Source organism: Papio anubis, chromosome 5 (genome assembly GCF_008728515.1).
Source record: "Papio anubis isolate 15944 chromosome 5, Panubis1.0, whole genome shotgun sequence".
NCBI classification, from domain to species: domain Eukaryota; kingdom Metazoa; phylum Chordata; class Mammalia; order Primates; family Cercopithecidae; genus Papio; species Papio anubis.
Window position 1 is genome coordinate 72,792,333 of NC_044980.1, and position 14,673 is coordinate 72,807,005.

Genomic DNA, 14,673 nt, shown 5'->3' on the forward strand with positions numbered 1-14,673 from the left:
TAATAAAAGATTAAACCTTACATGAATTACTTACATATCTTAGTGGTATCTTGCCAAGAGACTTAAAAATGTCACAGATACTGTGGGGTATGGCGAAGGATTACCTAGGTAGGAAGGCACTCAGGGAAAAACAGAAAGATAATCAGAGGCCATGTGCTGTAAAATAAATCAAAACATGTAGGCCCAGCAGTCCCTGTGCAGAATAGACTGGATAGATGAAGTTAATTAGTTCACCAGCTTGTGAAGCAAAGCTACAGCAAGGATTGGCTGTGGAGTTGGCAAATACGAGTACCAGTTATTCACCCTTGCCTGCAGCCACAGCGGACATTACTAATGGAGTATAGCACTCTTTCTCTCTGGGCTGACACTTGACTTCCCATCCCTTCTCAACAAAATGCTTCATGGTTTGGATTGGAGTTAGCCTCTTAGATGAAGCTAAGTTTTTTAAGCTAGGAGGCTTGAAGACTGTAGTTAGATCAGAAAAGCCCACATAACAACAGTAGATGGAAGCTACATTCACCACCAACAACAACAAAAATGCTTTGCGGCCATATGCTGGAAGAAACTGCTTCATGGGGTGTTTGGGCAATTGGTAGTGGTTTGTGGAAGGACCATGGACCAAGTGAAGACCAGGAGAGAACGGAGGGGGTCAGAGCCTGCTGCTGTAGGATCCCAGCTCTGCTCACCTCCCCTGAAGCCTCCCCTAGTGTGTGTGTGCACGTGCACAAGAGAGCGTGCACATACACACACACGCATGCACGATTTATCCCCTAAACTGTGACGCCTATTTAGATATTTGGCTGCTTACATTTAAATTTAATTTAATTAAAATGAAATAAATCTAAAAACATACTTCTTCAGCTGCACTAGCTGCATTTCAATTGCTCAGTCACCACTCATGGTTACAGTATTGGGCTACAGAGATAGAGAGCATTTCCATTACCACAGAGAGGTCTCTTGGCAACCTAAAGCAAATCCCATGGTATGTGTTATAATTTTGCTTAATAGCCCAGCATCACAGGCCCATCCTCTCCTGGTGGGAGTTAGTCACACAGGCTTATTAATAGAAGCTCACCTCTTGAATCCCTCCCTCATCTGCACAGACAGAGGGATCAGGCAGGGGGAAAGAAGGAGAAAACACACAATTTCAAGAATTGAAATTATTTTTCTCCGACATGAAAGTTACAGGAAGAACAGATGGCACTTTTTGAAAAATGAAAATCTAGGATCAAAGAGAAGGAAAGAGCCAAGAATGAGTCTCAGGGCTGCTGTTGATTTTTCCTGACCGCCCCAGCCAATTTAACGTGATCATTGTTGTTTCTGTTAAACACACAAATGTTCTGAGTTTGAAGATTCTCTCTGCATTGCAGACAGAACTCTTACTTTTATATTCGGTTGAAAAGAAGGTACTATGGTTTGCCCAAACTTTTTATGATTCTGTGATTTCCTATTCTGCCTGCCTGTCGGCTGTTTTGTGTATGAGACAGAACAGATAGCTTTGACCTTGGAGCTGCTCCACGGGATTTTCTGCAAATGGTTCTTAATAATAAGGTGTTTGCTCATTTGTTCCTAGGTTCTTTTATTTCAAAATAAAAGTGCAGCCAAATTGACCCATGGGGAGAAACAGATTAGGCAGAAAATAGCATCTCTTTAGATTTCTTACTCTAACGTACTGATCCCATCTTCCCGTGAAATTGCCCCACCAGGATGCTGGCAATCATAGACCCGGGCAGGCCAGAGGAGGTGAAGCAGGGCCCTTAGTTCTGGGCAGGCACCTGCTGAGGGCCAGGAAAGTCAGCTGAGGCTGAGAGGACGGCCTCAGAGGCCAGGATCCAGAGTCCAGGGGGTCAGCGAGAGGGCAAGCCCAAGCTGTTCCAGCCGCTGGACAGGCGCCTCAGAGGCGGGTACAGGCCATTTTCCCATCAGCCTGATCCAGGTGGCCTGGAGGCTGCAGGGGTCGTCTGGGAACAGGTCCTGCCCCTGATTGAGGCATGAAATCTGGGTCTCTCAGACCTGAAGGACTTTCGGGATCATCTTCCTAGGTCCCCACAAAGTGCCTGAAGACAGGAAACATTTGGTGTGTTTGGTCAGTACGGAGTCCTGGGGCCTGAGCCACCCCGGCTGATGCTTGGTTGCAGAGGTATTTAACAAGCTCCTCAGTGACTCTGACCCGAGGAAAGTCTAGGAAATACTCCTCTACCCAGCGGTTCTCAAACTGCACCCTACCTGAGTCCTGAGGTCTCTCAAGCATTCTTCAGCACTACAGAAGGTGTGGCGTAAGAGTGGGAAGGAAGGATGAGTGTGCGAAACTCAAGGCCCCCACCCCTGCAGCAACCTGATAATGGTGAATCATGGTAGCAAATGCTCACCAAACCCTTCTGTACTAGGCACTATACATGCATTATCTCATTAATCCTTACTGTAACCCTATGAAGTAAGTTTTATTACAATCTCTATGTTATGAATGAGAAAGCTAAGGCTCAGAAGATAAGTAGCTTGTCCAAGGTCACACACCTCATAAGTGGCAGAGCTGGAATTCGAATTCTGAAACTCCTTCCCATTATGTCATGCTGACCTTGAAGAAGCTCCACTTACAGTAGTTTTATCTGTTATTGGCGGTCTTGTCTACAGAATGTGTTCTATTGCTAATACAAATTTGAGAACTATTAACTTAAAAACACACACACACAATTTTTAAAGTTAGAAAAGGAGAGGAGGCCGGGCATGGTGGCTTACACCTGTAAACCCAGCACTTTGGGAGGCCGGGGTGGACAGATTGCTTGAGCCCAGGAGTTCAAAAGCAGCTTGGGAAATAGAGTGACATCCCCCCCTCTTAAAAAAATTAAAAAAGAAAAGGAAAGGAGACTTTATTTTTTATAAGGTGTTATAGTCCGCAAGGTGGCCATCCCACAGGCTGGGAAGCACAGCCTCCAGCCAAGACCAGAGAGATGGGCACTTGGAAGGAAGAGAAGTTGGGGTAGGAGCTTTATGCCAACCCAGTTGGCTAAACATACATATTCAATAGGTTACAGGAAGTGCTATGTATACTCATGAAGGTAGTCCTAACACATGCGTATTGAGAAAATATGTGTATAACTTATGACCCATGTTCACCTTGGGATGGAGACTGAACATTGAAATGTATTACAGCTAGGCCTTATATGTCAAAAGGTCTTTTTAGGACATGATGACACTCAAGTGCACAGCCTCTGTAAGCCAGCCAGGACCAGTCCATGTTTGATGGTCTTCCTATGAGGAGAAAGTTACAGAAATCAGTGTCTTGTTCAGTCACAGATACGGTAACGGCTGGCAGAACAAAGGATCAGTTAGTCAGTGTCTGTCTGTGAGCTGGATGAGCTGTAATTGTTTTAATCTTGCTTATCTTGAGGCCAGTTCTTGTTCAGCAGCTGGCTGGGGGGGAACCTCATGGCAGTTAGAACATACTCTTTTTTTTTTCTTCTGTAACAGAGTCTTGCTCTGTCACCCAGACTGGAGGGCAATGGCACAATCATGGTTCCCTGCAGCCTCGGCCTCCCTGGCTCAATTGATCCTCCTGTCTCAGCCTCCTGAGTAGCTGGGACTACAGGCAAATGCCACCATGCAAGGCTAATTTTTTTATTCTTTGTAGAGATGGGATTTTGCCATGTTGCCCAGGCTGGTCTCGAACTCCTGACCTCAAGTGATCCCTCCACTTTGACCTCCCAGATTGCTGGGAATACAGGCATGAGCCACCCACTGGGCCCACAGTTTATTCTTTAAGGCGTGTGTGACTTAGCCCTTGCCTGGCATAGCCTTAGGTCTTGTGTATAATTTGGTATCTTATTGTCACAAAGAGTCTGTTCTGTCAATCTTATGGTCTCTATTTTAACCTGAGTGCTGGTCAGTTGTGTTTAAACCATAAAAGAGAGGGGGGAATAATGAGGCATGTCAGACCTCCTGCCTCGTCATGACCAGGAACTCAGTTTTAAGGCTTTTCTAGAGCCCCCTTGGTCACAAGGGGATTCATTCAGTCGGTGAGAACACTTAGGATTTTCTTTTTAGTTTAGAAAACATACCTAGTCTGATCCCTACCTTTTATACAAGGAGAGGTGAAATAGTATGTGGTCACAAAGCTTGTAGCTTCCCCAAGAGAGGCTAACTCTGAACCGGCTTCTGTCCTGAGCCAGAGTGTGCCCAAGGTCAACATGGCCTGAGACATTTCCACCTGCAGTCTGGAGGGCCTCCACCCAGATTCCTAAGGCCAATGGACGCCATCTGCTGAGAAAGAGTTATGGCCCCAGCTGAGGGCTGGATCCAGTACTAGAGGCACTTAGCCAAAGGAGAAAACAAACGTCACAGATTATTGTGAGCGAATTTATTATCTTGTTACATGGGACCATGCCTTCTTTGTCAGCCTGCCTCACATGCCTGCAACTGCAACTGAATCTGATCCTCTTTCACTCCCGTTCTAATGAATGTCCCTGTGGCTTAGGGCCTCCAGAAAGGGTGAAATATTTTTTCTCAAGGTGGCTGTATTTCATGTGCCAGTGACATTTCTTTCTTCCCTGAGACTGGTTCATCAATCATTTGGAGATGTTTTGTAACCAAAGGGCAAATCTATTTCTCAGAGGAGCAGCCTCCACCCCAGCTCCCCAGGCCAAGGCCAGGTGATCAGGGAAGGGTTTGGGGAGCAGCCAGCCCCTGTCTTCCCAAACCAGCCATCTGGGAAGTGAGCATGCTTGCCTTTTGCTCCGCCTGGAGAATGGACGCACCGCAAGATGCCTGTGAGTCCTGCTCCTGGAACATTTAGGTTTTTGCCAGGCTACTGTCCCTCTGAGGGAGAGAAGGAAAGTTTTATAAAGCTTCACATGCACTCTTTGCTTGGGGAATCCAGTTGAGCCTCCAAGTTGATTTATTTGATTAAGTATCCAAGACCTAGTGTTTTAGTTAGTTTCCCCCACTCCCCACCCCAGGGCTACTGTTAAAACTATCCTTCCACGTTGAGAAATCAATTTTCCTCACATTGCTGAAATGAATTCACATAATGCTCATTTTGGAAAGGCCTTCACTCTGCAGGAGACTTCTTGAATGATGCACTTCTTGACACTGTGCTTAGATTCGATGGGGCTTAGATTCGATGGGGAGGGGCTTAGATTCGATGGGATAGTCTTGGCTCCTTTTATGGGCTCCTGGTGCTCTCAAGTGTTTTTTGTTTTTTTGTTTGTTTGTTTGAGACGGAGTCTCGCTCTGTTACACAGGCGGGAGTGCAGTGGCATGATATCAGCTCACTGCAAGCTCCACCTCCCGGGTTCACGCCATTCTCCTGCCTCAGCCTCCAGAGTAGCTGGGACTACAGGCACCCACCACTACGCCCAGCTAATTTTTTTTTTTTTTTTTTGTATATTTAGTAGAGACGGAGTTTCACCGTGTTTGTCAGGATGGTCTCGATCTCCTGACCTTGTGATCTGCCTGCCTCGGCCTCCCAAATTGCTGGGGTTACAGGCGTGAGCCACTGCGCCTGGCCCTCAGGTTTCTAAAGAAGGCAGTTCTTCCAGACAGCCTTTAAGCATCCCTTGTCATTGCATGGCAGATGGATCGCAGATAACTTCTGCCTGCATTTCTCGCAGTCGTAACATCTCTGATATATCTCAGCAGAAAGTCCCACACTAAGCAAATCTGACCAAGGAAATCTGACATTTGTAGCAAGAGCAGTACTGCAATGCCGCATGTCTGTAGAAAAGTCTGGGAAGATGGATGAGCAGTTGAAATGAGGACAGGAGAAGTAGGGACATTGGGAAGGGAGCAGTGCAGTATGAAGGGAGGCAGCATTGAAGGGAGGGTAGGTAAGAGCCTCAGGCTTCCCACTGGCCTGGGTTTGAATCCTGGTGCTTCTACTTTCCAGCTGTGTCTCTGTGAGCAAGTCTTGGTGATTTCATCTGAAAACAAAAACTACATAATGGAATTGTTAGAATTAAATAAGTTAATAGAAAACACAGTATTAAATGAATAACACCGAGCCTGGCACATAGCATGTGTTCAGTAAATACTAGCTGTTGTTATTCACCTCTCCTTGGGAAACCACAGTGGAACCCCTGGCTTTGTGTGGGGACCTGACCAGTGAGGTTTGGATTCTCCCTGTGATTTCCCCACCACTTGGGCCACCATGTTTCCAGGGACCTTGGCAAGTGGAGTGGACTGCCTAACCTACTATGAGACATGGGGTTCAGCTGGAAGCAAGGAGGCTGGAAGGCAGGTGATTTGCTCAGGGGTGAAGTGCTCCTCAGTCTCCTGCCCTATTCATTTGCCATTTCAGAAGGGATTTTTCTGTTAATTAAAGAGAAGGAAGACCAATTACATTCACCTCTGCTGCAAGGAGAGAAGACCCATTGGTCTTTGCAAGCCCAGCCTCATTCCAGCACCTTCCTCCCAACCTCCTTAGACAGAAGACCTGGGTCTCTTTTTCAGTCTCTTCAAAAGGAGGATGAAGGACTCTCAGATAAATACACAAATGGCAGGGATAATTGAATCTGGCAGTGTTTTAGGTAAAGCCCTGGTCTCTTTCTGTCCTTCTACCCCTACAGGCGCTCATTCCTGGCCTGTGCAGTCCTTGAGCAGAAAGAAATAACAAACACTCTTGGCTCTGCAGTGAGGTGCAGCCAACCATGTTTATGAACTGCGGAGAAAGTTCCCCAGCTTGAGCCTCAAGGGCTGTCCTATGGGCTGGTACAGCTGCCTAATAAAAGACCATTTTCATAATCAGTGTTCGGTGAAAACGCACCATTTTCATTTATAGAAACAGTGAAGCCACCTGCTTCACAAAGGCGCCCTCCTCCTCTTCTTCCTCACCCCAGGGCTGAATCTTCCAGCTCCCTCCCTCAACCAGCTGTGTCTTGTCAAAGCTCCAGCCTCCTCCCTGAGAAACAGAAATCTTGCTGACCATCCGCCCCAGGTGCATTACTTTTTATACTCTAGAGTCTAGGATTAGGGGCTCACCCACAAAAATAGCTTCCATGGAGTGGCCAGCCTAGCAGGAGCTGGGGGTTCTCCATCAAGTGAGGGTAAATCCACAATGAGTCTCCTTCTGAGCCCTGACTCCCTGATGCTCTCCCCGCCAATTCCCACACAGCCCCGACTGAGTCAAGCACTGACAACTGAGAGGGCGGGAGAGGAGAGAAGAAAAGACTGCTGCAGAGACAGGAGCACAGGAACCCGGAGTTGACAGAGAGCCTGGAAGCAAAAGAAAGGAAGGAAGCAAAACAAAAAGACGGATGCAGCAGAACCTCCATTAGCCAGCCAGCTTGGGGAATGAGGCATTATGGTTAATGGAAGTTTCTAGTTAACGGTGAATGGAGCCAAAATCTTTTTTTGTCTTAACCCCTTAATTTAGAAAAGCTTTTCACAAAATGTGACTTGACTTTCTTATCTCTGTTTCAGACGGGGACTATGAGATCTTATGGCATCTCAAAGGGCAGAAGTCTGGACAGGAAGACCAATTGCATGGTGGAGGGAAGTATCCTAACCTGGATGAAATATATGCCGAATTCCTCTGTTTATCCTAAAAGCTAAATCCCTGATATAAACTTGCTTTTTCATGTTTTTAGGATTTAGCTTTATTTTAATCATGGATTGCTGAGAATTTTTGGTAAAGTTTAACTGCATTGTGTACTCCTATTCACTCTTCAGAATCTCAATTCAATATCACCTCCTCCATGAAGACTTCCTGATTACTTTTTCCTTTCTTCCCTCAGGCCCTTCCAGTTATTTCCCTCTCTAAGCAGCATATTATGTTTAAATAATTTGTTAACATGTGCTACAAGGGCCAGGTGGTTGAGGGAGGGCTTTCTCTGTGTCTGCTTGTTAAGAAGCTGAGCTCCTAGTCCTTGCCTTGTGATAATAATCAAGCCCAATTACTTGAGAACTCTCAGAAGGCAGAAAACAAGTGCTGCTTCGCTGTTATAGGCACAGGCCATGGCCAGAAACAAGGAAGGGAAGGAGGGAGAAAAAAATGGGAGGACAAATCCTGTAAACAGGTCAGACGAGAGGGAGAGACATTATTTATAGGCTTGGTGATTTCATCTTAATTCTGAGAAGACTTAATCCATGTCTGTTTCCCTCTGATCTGTCAAACAAAATGCCTTCTACAATGTTTCTGAGTTGTTTCATAACTCAGGAAGATGATATTTCTCTTTGCCATAAGACAATACATTTTCTAAATGTGCTGTAGTGGGTAAGCGTAGGGTGAGAGTTTAAAACAGAAAATCAGTCAGCAGCTATGAAGAGCCACATGGACACAGCGTCAGATCTGTGGAAGTTGAACCTAAGGATAGAGTTGAGACCAACCACGAGTTAAATGGTCAACTCCACTCCACATTTGCCGAGTCTCTGTTCTGTGGGCCCTAATAGAAAGTCGCCAAAACGGTTCTTCTGGGGCCAGGACCTATTGCTGAGAGTGGCAAGTCAGGAGTAAAGCAAAAAGAGGGCAGGACTGGACTCATGTCCAGTTGCACAGCCCTGGTTGTGCCATGTCTCTGGGCTGGGAGGCAGCTGCCTGGTCACTGGCCCTTGGGCCATTTAAAACACAGGACCACGGAAGTAGCAGGCAGGGCTCATATCTGGGGGATTAGCTCCATCTGCCCTGAGTGCAGTGGAAACCTTGCGTCCTTCCTCTTCCCTGGGCCTCCTCCTGGTGCCTGTCCCCAGCAGTCCCTGGCAGCCTCATGTCCGCCTGGCCATGATGTCAGGTCTAATTTAAGCCAGGGACCTGGTGATCCTTTCCACAGCCCACTGGGAAGGCCTACGTGTTGCTTAAAAACAAACCAACAGCTCTCTGCCACCATGGGTTCTACAGACCTGGGGATACATGGTAAGGGCCTGTTGTGGATGTTGTAACTCTTTGTCCTTTAGGACTCCCCAAGTAGACCACGTGTGTGCCAGCCCAGCAGGCAAACTGCCCTGTATGTGTTTGTCCATCAACTGTGCGTGCAGAGCTTTACTCGTGTGCATGACACAGGAAGCCCACGGGACACTCCCCCAGCACGCCCCGCTTCCTCGGCACTCCTGGAAGGAAGACCTGTTCTTGTTTCTTCCGTACTCTCAGGATCTGGCACAGAACCCGACAAAGGGTAGGTTCACAGCGGATGTTTCCCAAATGAATATATTTCTATTTTCAGGACTCAGTGATGATGGGATGAAAGTCTGGCTCATGGTCCCTCTGCTTCTTTGAAGGGATGGGCTCACTGCCTCTCCTTAGGGACCCCATGAGCTCACCTGCTTCTCAGCCGTCCTTCCTTATGCCAGCAAGTCAGAGCATGCAGGATTCTGCCCCAGGTGGACTTGGACTAATGTACTTCACTCTTCCCTCCTTCCTTCCAGCCAAGGTGACCAACCGTCTGGGGTTGCCAAGTCTGGGGGGTTTCCCAGGACACGGGACATTCAATGCTAAAACAAGGGAAGCCTCAGGCAAATGTGCACAAGTCGGTCATTCCATACCCCTTTTCCTTTCTAGAAATATTTCATGAACTATGGCGTAGACCTGGCCGTGAACAAGACCCTGGGACCTTGTTCCAGAAGCAGCAAGGTGCAGCTTCTGCCCTCAGCAACCTCACTAATGGACGCTGCACAGTGGGCAGCAAGCGACACCAGAGAGCATCAGGATTAGGAAGTCTGTTCGGATTAGCATGGAATCAGGTCAGGGAGACAAACATTTCCTTAATATTTGGAAATATGTCCTTAATATTTGAGTGAGAGTTTACAACAGTATTCACATTCTGGGAGTACCACCACAGACAGGCCTTAACAACATAGTTGTTTCTGACTGGTTCACTAGACAAGCCTCGGTATGAGTCAAGGGTGGGATGTCTTCCTCAGCCTGTCATGGAGAGATTCCCATGAATTTTCTTCAGGAGGCAGGTGGTCAGGTTTCTGACCACCACCAGCTCTGATGGTTGCACTATCTAGGTCCCATTAAGCTGCCTTAGAAGAGCTTGGCACTGCAGGAGGCAGGGCCAGGTATCCTGTTTCTTGAGGGCCAGAAAGCCCTTTCAGAGCCTATTCTTCTCATCTGCACACTTTCAGCAGACTCTCTGGAGCAGCCCAGCTTCCCAGAACTGAGATCACCAAACCAAGAAGAGGAGGCACCTTGGACCTGGGTAAAGCCTCCTTTCCAAGCTACTGCAAAAAGAGGCCCAGGAGAAATCAAAAGATCATGGACTCTTTGCTATTGCGTATGTTCCACCTTCAGTATGGACTGTTGCTCTCCTTGCAGATACTTCCCTTTAACTTTTCTTTTCGGCTAAGTTCCTTTGCAATTTATTGTAGAACTTCTGCCTGCCAGATGTTTTCCCCTAGAGTCCACCTCAATGTGGGTAGTCTATTCTTATGGATTCAATAATTCATTACGATTCTGAACTGGATTTGTAGGATCACTCTACTATTATAAAGGAGAGAAAACCCTATACCAAAAGGGGCAATGCACATAGTATTTTTTCTTTTTTTGAAACACGTTCTTTTAAGATTTGAAGGACAATAAAAGAAAAGATTGGTCGGGCGCAGTGGCTCACACCTGTAATCCCAGCACTTTGGGAGGCCAAGGTGGGTGGATCACGAGGTCAGGAGATCGAGACCATCCTGGGTAACACGGTGAAACCTCGTCTCTACCAAAAAAATACAAAAAATTAGCCGGGCGTGGTGGCAGGCACCTGTAGTCCCAGCTACTCTGGAGGCTGAAGCAGGAGAATGGCGTGAACCCAGGAGGTAGAGCCTGCAGTGAGCTGAGATTGCACCACTACACTCCAGCCTGGGAGACAGAGTGAGACTCCGTCTCAAAAAAGAAAGAAAAAGAAAAGAAAAGATAATGCTGAAATCATTAGGAAACAGGTTTAGTCACTGAGGCTAAAATATAAAAGTACAGAATGAAAGCCCCCTACAACCCTAGTGGAGTCCTACATAAAAACAGAAGGCCTTTCAATAAAAATAGCTTAAATTTGCACTATGATGACATGTATAATGATGATACTGATGATGAAGACTAAGAAGAGGAAAATGTCAACTATAATGATGTGGTTTGAGTGCCTGACCAAGTGCCATGCATGCATCGATTAGGTTACTGAAATCCGAATACCGGAATGTTCAACAGTTTTAGAACAATTGGCATTTTGGCTTGATTGGTATCAATTTGTGCAGACTGGGTCAAGAAGGATTCTGGAGTCACATGCAGGGTCATCAGCAAACTATTCAATGATCCATTTTAGTGGTGTCAGATACAGCCAAGAAAGGAGATGGAGAGCAAGTATGTCATGCACTTACCATCCATGTAGCTTAAACTGTAGTTCGTTTGTGTCTCTTCTCATTCTGCAAGGGGTTGAGTCATCTCAGCTGTTGTATTTTGTATAGGGTTATTCATAAAAGCACTGTAGCGGGTTGGCTACCCTCTATTGCCTTCCTGTCATACACCAGGCACTCTGCTGCATTCTTTGACTCCATTATCTCTAAACTTCAGGAGGGCTAGGACAGTGGCCTTTCTTGCAGTAAACTTGTGCCCCATCGCCCACCCTTCTTTCTGCTTCCTGTGGGTGCACAGTCAGTTTCTGTGACAGGGCTGATGTCATGATGATTTCAAGTGGTGAAATCAGAGAGTAGGTGTTGTCTTTGGGCCATTTCATGATGATTTGGCCCAAAGACAACACCTACTCCCTGAATAATATCCATGAAAACTTAAGACAGTCACTCAAGTGAGTCACATTTTCCCTGTAGATATGACTTGCAGATGTCGAGATGGAACCTCACCAGGGCTTCCTTCTGAAAGGAAACTTCCAGAAAGCAGCAGACAGACCACAGAACATCCTTCCTAGAAAAAGATAAGTCGTCTATAGACCAGCAACAGCTCTGATCACATGACTGCAAGCAAGGTTTCCAAAGAAATCAAAATGATAGCTTAAAGAATGAGCATGGAAAATTTCTTTGTAGAAAGATTCAAATTCACAATGTGACCAATTAAAAGGAATCCTAGCGTACATTTTTTTTTCCTCAATAAAATTTCACAAATACTGTCTTATTTGATTCTCATATTAACCTGTGGATATGGGCTGTGAATATGAGCCATGAAGACATTATTCTCCAATTTATAATTGAGAGAAGGGAGGGAGGACATCAGTGACTCGCATCTCAGGGTACATGACAGTGAGTGATTGAGACAGACTTGGGTCTTTTGGTTACTCTTAGTACAGTGCTCTCTCCACCTCATCCTGCCTTTACAAACTGGAAGCAGGTTAAGTAGCAATTCATTTATTTTTCTTTCAGAAAGAAATACATCCTTAAAAGAATGAGGATCAAAAGTTGTGTAAATAGATGAGGCTGGCGCAGTGGCTCCTACTTGTAATCCCAGCATTTTGGGAGGCTGAGGCAGGTGGATCACCTCAGATCAGGAGTTCGAGACCAGCCTGGACAATATGGCCAAACCCTATCTCTACTAAAAATAAAAAAAATTAACTGGGTGTAATGGTGGAACCTGTAATCCCAGCTACTCGGTAGGCTGAGGTAGGGATAATTACTTGAACCCAGGAAGTGGAGGTTGCAGTGAGCTGAGATGGTGCCACTGCACTCTGGCCTGGGCAACAGAGCAAGATTCTGTCTCAAAAAAAAAAAAAAAGTTGTATAAATAAATGTAAAAAATTCAAGTATTTTCATTCTATTTTATAATACAGTCAAGGTGTTTTTTGATTTTCTTTTTTAAGGTAGAAAAACTGAGGGGCAGAGGTAAGTAGAGACAAAGGGACAGAAAAAGACACACTCTAGTGCCATACAGGCCCAGGGCTCACAGGGAGCAACAGCCCCATAGGTGACTTTTTTAGGATACAAAAGTGTGGTCATGTTTTTGCGGCTCTATGCAGAAATACGGGCAGTGCTTCTGTGACCTGGTGACACTGAGGATAAAATTTGAGCCAGGAGACAGAGGTCCCGTAGCACTGGCCTAAAACCAGGGAGATCAATTCTTTTAATGCTATAATGTTTTAACTTCTAGAATGAGCCTATTGCCCTGGCTTCAGTTCTTTCTTTATAACAAGGTGCAATAATGACTATGGAGAGCATAGAACATGAAGAGGAAGGGAAAGCCTGCAGGAGGAAACCAGTCACAGCCCTCTAACCGGTGCTCAGCCTCCCTGCCCATCAGAATCGCCGGGGAAGCTTTAAACATGCAATTCCCAAGCCCACCCCAAACAATGGAGTCAGAATCCTGGGAGTGGGACCCAGGCATCAGTACTTAACGCTCCTGGGGTGCATCTAGTATACGGTCAAGGTTAAGTACCTTTGAGAGATTTGTCCAAAAAGGCTGGCTGAGGAAAGGAAGAAGCACTGAAATGGGAAAATTCGGATGTGAGATTGAGGGTAGCCAAGCAAAACCTTCCCCAAGGAAAACAGATTGAGGACAAAAAGATGCAGGGACTCAAGAGAACAGAACTCTGGGCACGCAGTGGTTGAAGATGGTCTCTCTTTGACTGACTTTCCGTGGGAGAAGATAAAGGAGAGAACTGAGGGACTTCCCCGGAAAGTTCAGTGTAAGAACATCTTCTGCCTTTTTGTATTTAATTATCTTTCTTCTAAATAAAACATTTTGAGGGCTGGGAAGAGGTGCTCAATCTGCCAATTTATTTGAGTTTTGCCTTACTCTGCCTTACACAGCAGTGGTATGGGAGGAACACTCACCCAGCGGAGCACACTCTAAGGTAGAACTCCTAAGCTTCTCTTCTTCTTTTTTTTGAGACGGAGTCTCGCTCTGTCGCCCAGGCTGGAGTGCAGTGGCGCGATCTCAGCTCACTGCAAGCTCCGCCTCCCGGGTTCACGCCATTCTCCTGCCTCAGCCTCCCGAGTAGCTGGGACTACAGTCACCCGCCACCACGCCCGGCTAGTTTTTTTTTTTTTTTTTTGTATTTTTAGTAGAGACGGGGTTTCACCATGTTAGCCAGGATGGTCTCAATCTCCTGACCTCGTGATCCTCCTGCCTCGGCCTCCCAAAGTGCTGGGATTACAGGCATGACTCTTCCTCTTGAAGAAGGAAAATGCTGTGGCTGTGAATAGGACACACAAAGAAACCCACATCAATCACCACAAAGGTGAGGGACATAAGACCAGAGGAAGTTGGCAGGAAGAGGATGAACGAGGGGTTGCCCTCTGAGACAACCTGGGATAAGAATGATTAAAAAAAAAAAACACTTTCCTTACTCTGACACTGCACTAGGATGAGGAATTGCTCTGTTCATGACTGATCTAAAAGAAGCAATGAGATTTCATTTGAGATGAGGTCTTGATGTCAATATCACCTCACTTGCCGTTGATACCCAAGCCCAGGAATCCTCAGCATCATTGCCCTCCCTGCACTCCTAGAGGAGAAGCTCCCTGCAGTGGGATACTTCTTACTCAGCTTTGCATCCTTTAGGGCCAACAGTTCGGCACCTACTGAAGTGAAAGCTAACCTGTAGTATTATAGAAACTAAGTGAACATGGTGTAATGAGTGATTAGAATGCAGCTAGTATTGCTGGTGACTTTATGAGCAAAATTCCCTGCCTCTCTCAGAAAAGCAGCTCCCACCTCCTGTTGCTGCGATGTCAGTGGCAACACCCTCTTCAAGGACAGGTTCAAGAAAGGCGTTTTCAAACCCCTCCCAAGCTCATTCAAAATGGCACCAGGGTCGGGTGCCG

The 14,673-nt window shown here is 46.2% G+C and overlaps 1 long non-coding RNA gene across 3 annotated transcripts in view; it reads left to right on the forward strand.

Moving 5' to 3' along the window:
• Positions 1 to 12,416, forward strand: part of LOC110743486 — a 30,169-nt gene extending 17,753 nt beyond the window's left edge. The window contains exons 1-3 of one of the 3 annotated variants that reach the window (XR_002522608.2): positions 5,417 to 7,321; positions 7,414 to 9,666; positions 11,731 to 12,416. This is a non-coding gene — a long non-coding RNA (uncharacterized LOC110743486). Of the gene's footprint in view, positions 1 to 5,416; positions 7,322 to 7,413; positions 9,667 to 11,730 lie in introns of those variants that run through there. The other 2 variants (XR_002522610.2, XR_002522609.2) reach the window with 2 other exon arrangements.
• Positions 12,417 to 14,673: the final 2,257 nt, after the last annotated feature.